Genomic DNA, 6,000 nt, shown 5'->3' on the forward strand with positions numbered 1-6,000 from the left:
ACCCTGCTGCTTGTTTCTTTCCTTTGTAACTGAAAGGCTGCAGAGTGAAAAGAAAGGTGTAGGTGCCAATCTCTGCTGCCTTGTGCTGCATTACTCCTTAGCAGAGAGAACATACTGAGTTACAAAATACATTCCTATGTTTCTTCTGAGGAAGGGTTTTACTGTACTAAAATCCTGACCTATTTTGTGATTAATGGTCTAGTTTTAGCAGAAAAAATGGTTCCAGTCACCTTCAGTGTATCTTTAGACATTTTTATATTATCACCTGCATTGCAGTTCTCTGTAAGATCAAAACAAAATGAAGCATCATTGAAATCCAGTCTATTTATATACAGATGGAGCCTCACACTGAGCATGGCATGAATAGCTTCTAAACTGTCCAAGCTGACTGATTAAACTGTAAGTGAACCACTTGATGAAGTGCAGCAGCATAAGGAATCCATACTGCACACTTCCTTCACTTCAGAAAGGTGTTTCACCAGTGCCAGCTTAAAGGCCTTTTCTGAGCTCTTTTAACTACTGGCTTTAGTAAACAAACCTAGGAAGTGAGCAATGTGCCTCATTTCCTGCACCTATTTTCCCCACCTCTTCAGTGGCACATGGGTTCCACCTTGGTGGCACTAAAAGCAAGTGCATCAACAGCCTACCAGTGACCCAAAGGATTACACATGCCCCCCACAAGCAGCACCACAAGGTGCCACAGCCCTGTGCTTCAAGCCCTTTGGCACAGCTGCTCTGCCTGTCAACTAAGTACAAGGAAAACTTACAAGAAAACCCCAAAAATATCCCTGACAGCTCCCAGCAACAAGGGAACTAATTCCAACAAGTGGATTTGTCCAGTTGGCTGATTGGTTGGGAGTTTTTTCATCTATTAAAGATTTGCTGATCCACAGATTTAAAGGGATGAAAAAGAAAACCTCTTCACCTTTAGAGAGCGTGAAGCTTCCTGCCAGACTAAGAGCAGTTACAGAAAATACATATTACTGAAAGAAGCCAACACTGTTCTTCATGAAACCACAGAAGACTTCCATCAACAAAGGAATACTTGAGCTTTTGGCATCATGCACTACAAACACCTCTAGGTGATGGGAGTTTTATCTTCTGTCAAAGTATGACCTGATATTTTCTTTCCTTCCAACAGAAGCATTTCTTTAATATTAAAAAAATAATAAAAATATTAGGTACTTATGATTCAATCAAATTTATATCTTATGTCAATTTGTCATGTACCCCTTTAACTTCAAAAAATCAGCTCTAACGTGTCCTAACAACAGAAGCTGTGGTGTCCTCTGTTTTAGAGATATTTTCTTTGATTTAGTCAATGTAAATAACATTAACATACTATAAATGCCTCCCTCTTTGAGTGAACTCTTTATGAATGGTTCTGTAAATGCAGCCTTTTCAAATGAAAACTTGAAGCTTGATTTTTAAGACATGCAAAATTTCTAATAGTTGATAGTTTCAGAAACATCACCATGAACCCTGCAAATGTGACTCAGTATGCCAGCATTTCATTATGTCAGCCCAAGGCAGCTGGACCACACTGACAAACTGCTGAAGAGGGATGCACATACTCCTGTAAGTTTTCCTCAGGTTTCTTGTCTATAAATGCACATGGCATTTTATCAAGGGCTGGGGACATGCAAGTTACCATAAACCCAGCTGACATTGCTGTTGTGGAAATCAAGATCTTTTTGGCAAGGGACCAGTTTTACCACTTCTGTTGCCATATTCTCCAAAGAGCCTACATTAAAAATTAGCTTTCAGCACAAAGAAAGGTTTGCTTGCTTCTCTTTTATGATTCCCAAGTGAAAAGGTTCACAAGAGCTACCCACCCTCCTAGAAGACTGCAAATGTTATTATGGCAAATTTTAATACTCCAACTCCAGCTACAGGCTAGAAAGAAGGAAAAAACTAATTTACTTATACTACAGAAAAACATTCTCCAATGACAAACCTAGGAGGTTTGATGTTGTCCAAGACACTTTTTAAACTGCCTTGGAGATGAATTTCTGACAGATTCCATCCTTGCAGCCAGGAAGGACAGATTGTTTAAATCTGCATTATTTCACTAAGCTATTGAAAAAAAATGTACATTTATTCAAAGGATCCAGATTTGTGTCTTCCTTTTCCAGCAAAACATAAGAGGGATTGAAAGATACTTGATAAATAATTTGAGCGATATATAATTGCAAATTAGAATATTCAAGTAATAAAACAGCATTGCAAATTCCTGTAAGATCATTATCTTATTTTACCACTGACAGGCCTCAGACAAGCTCCAGAAGGAAACCTGTCCCACAAAATATGGCCACACTCAGCAGTGCAGAGTGCATTAACACATTTATAGAAAGCTTCCAGCCATTTCCTTTATCTCCAGAAGACCATGTGTACTGCCAACAAGCTTCAGAATCAACTGAGGGTTCATCTGCACCAGAGCTCCCACCTCACTGCACCTGATCCAGGTGATAACAGCCATGGAAACCTGTGTTTTGTTTCTGGAAGTGCACACTTGGCTAAGAAGGGAGAGTGCCACTGCAGACATGGGGCTCCATTATCTCAGCACAGCCCCAGGGGCTGCTCCTGGCCCCAGCCTGCCACAGGCTGTCTGGAGAAAGGCAGGATAATGCTTTCACCTGTCACCCATCCTGCCTGGCCAGCTCACAGCTGGGGCAAACTGAAAGCCACAAACACAATGGACTATTTTCTAACAAAAGGAGCACAGCATGGCAGAATCAGACCTCACATTTCTTCTCTGGCAGGTACAGAGACACAGAGAAAAGTTTATTGTACTTTATTAACTGAGCAGTGAAACAGAATTACTGTATTTTTGCAATTTCCTCAAATATTATTAGTAGAATATTCTTGACAAGTTGTTTCAGTCCAGGACTTTAAGAGGCACCATGGCTTGCTGACACTCAGCATGGACCATTTTATCTTTCACCAGGAAATATTGGCACATTTTACATCACTTTCATGGCTTTATGAACCTGTCTCAATTTACTTGCAGCTTTTTGAGCTGGTGACTCCAGAACTAAATACACTATTCTGTTTTGATTATCAAGGTGACAGATGCAATGAAAATAATTTCTCTAATGTAGTTTGTTTGGATTTTTTTTCAGGACCAAAAAATATATTATCCTTCAACAAAACATCACCTTAGCAGTGTACATTGAACTGTCTATGGATCAGTTATATCCATATATCAGTATAATTTTGTAATAATTAGTCATCATTCCTCCAAATACCTCTTCACTGCACTATCACTTTGGATAATTTAATATTTTCTGCCCGGTCAAAGAAACAGGTGGTCCAACTACTAGCCTGAAAAAAAACCCCAAATAATAATACCCCAATTACTGTTAAAACTACTAATTTAGGAATTCCCTTTATTCAAAGTTCACCACTTAGCTTAGCACCTTACATTTTCTTACCAGAACAAATGCTTACAACAGTCAGTCCTATAAAACACCATTATCTGTATCAGCCAATCTAAATCACATAAAAAATTATACCAAGCCAACTTGGTGAGATTTATCTTCCATCAAGCCTTTTCAGGAGTTGTTAATTATACTTCCCAATTGCAATTCTAATATTCAAGCCTTTTTTCAATCACTCAATTATTTTGCATGGACTGAAGTAAAGATGAAAATTCTAAGTCAGAACAAATGGAATGAGTGTTAATTTTTTTTTGATCTTTTGAAGGAAATCTTTTTCATTTTTCTGAAAAAGAACTGACAAAATGTCGATTTCCAAGTTCTTCTTAAAGAAATCTTTAGACAGAAGTATTTGACAATTAGGTAGGTTTTCTGAATGGTTTTCCAATTTTGGTCAAATTTTTTGTGCTCATTCAGTTATTTGCCATACAATGTTTTATGTATAATGTTCTTAGTGTATTTACATTCCATGCATTATTAATTATATCATCAATCACAAGAGTGATACAGATGTGTAATTTAATTCATCCTCACCTGGGCTGTGGTAGTTGTACACCTCTATTCCACTTCTGTGGGACAAATCATGTTAGTTATTTTAAGCACATTAATTCAACTCAATACCATTATCAAACTATATCCATTTAACCAAAACCTCCAGATCTTAGATATTTTTAACATCTTTTTCTTTCCCATCATCTTATTTTCTCCAATTATTAACTCTTACTTTGTAATTGCTCTAGTTTTGTACCTTATTTGACATGAAGGATCGTTTTCCTCCCCTTCTGCCACGTAAGTCTTCCCCAATATGCTAAATATTGAGTCATGAGAGTCAGGCCAATGGCTTCAGTGTTGCCCTGCTGGAATTTTTTGTATTGATTGTTTTTTCTCTGAGGCTGCTGAGCAACTTTTAGAACACCCTCTAAATACAGTCTTCTGTGATAATGTCATAGAAACTGTTTTTGCATGAACCATGTTTGTTCAGTTCACTTTTTAACTTTACAGCCCTCACTCTAGTCTTGTTTACAGGAAGGAATATGTCAGAATCATTGGGATGGGCTTGAAAATTGTTCTACTCCGTGGCCCTCCTGCAGCATTCCTTCTGATAGCTATTTTGATAGAAGTATGCTGCCCTCTCACTGAGACTGCATTTACATCCCTTGTCCTTCTGCCCCTAAAAGGCATTTCCCCAACCACAAATAAAGCCTCCTCTTCTGAACTGATGATTAGGCTGGAAAGGAGCTAAACTACATTTGACATAATTTTTTCCTTAAGAAGCTTTGATTCTATGCAATGGAATTTCTTTACTCTCGGGAATAATTTCCTTGTTAGACCTTTACACCTTATATCTGTTTAAAGATTTGGTTCAATCTTAGATGATTTCCTTCTTTGAACAATTTTGCATATTATATTTTAAGACTTTCTTGTGTCAATGAGCATAATTTGTTTGCACAGAATTTCTTTAGGTATTAAAAAAAAAGTAAATTCAGGGTTTTTATCCTCAATCCATTTGCAGCTTCCAACCTAAATCTTCAAGCTATTCTCCAAATAGGATCCAGATGTCTCTGTCTGTACATGTTAGTAACATGGGAATATCAAAAAAAGTCAAATCACTATTGATTTACAACACAGATAATTAGGGATGAATGTGTAGTAAAGCTTTTTAATAGAATCCTGTCAATCATTTCCAAGCACTGCTTTCTCATTATGTATTTGCTGAAACCATATGATGGAATTCTGCTGGTGACATTTGAGTGATAGTGACTTTGATTTCAAAGGAAATGTTTCAGGTTCATTTCATTACCTTGGAAAAGTAAAAGCAAATTTGCCTTATAAAAAGCAATTACTTCTTAGCTGACCAGTGCACACTAGCAATATAAAAAAAGATTTCTCATTCCACTATTCAAATCCTAAACTAGCAAACTAGTGTTTGATTTTGCTTTAAACCAATTTTACCTTGTTTGAATTGCAAAACCATTTAATCTTCATAAAGTAGGTTATTATAATGGAGATCATATTTTATTGGTACAGTACACCAGCCTGGGACAAACAGGGGGTTTTTGTGTTTTGAGTTTTTGTTGGTTTTTGTCCATTTGCTTGTTTTTATCTTTGAAAGGAATGCCTAAAACTAATATCCACATCCTTGAGGTGTGCAACATTTTGAAACTCTGTAAAAATACCTGCAATAAAGAGTATTCGATAATACAGAAATATAGGTATTCATGTTGTATGTGTCATATAGCCCTCATCATCTCAGATGATATATCAAATATAACCTCTCTCTTCCCACAATTGTTGTATTTATGACCCAGTATGTCCTATTTATTGTTGATCCAAAATAAGCAGGAGCTGAATTCTTCACTTACATTGTTTCTACAATGAGTTGTCTAAACTTATCCTTTGTTCCCATGCTTAATAACCATAATTTGCAATTACATACATGGCAAGAAAGGTATAACATTGGAAGAGGATTCAACATAAAGAACTATAACTGCAACCATTTCAGGTAATTCTAGTACCAAAAATTCTCTTCTCTTCCACATTTAAACACAAATTGAGAATATTG

This window comes from Serinus canaria, chromosome 8 (assembly GCF_022539315.1).
Source record: "Serinus canaria isolate serCan28SL12 chromosome 8, serCan2020, whole genome shotgun sequence".
In the NCBI taxonomy this organism is placed as follows: Eukaryota; Metazoa; Chordata; class Aves; order Passeriformes; family Fringillidae; genus Serinus; species Serinus canaria.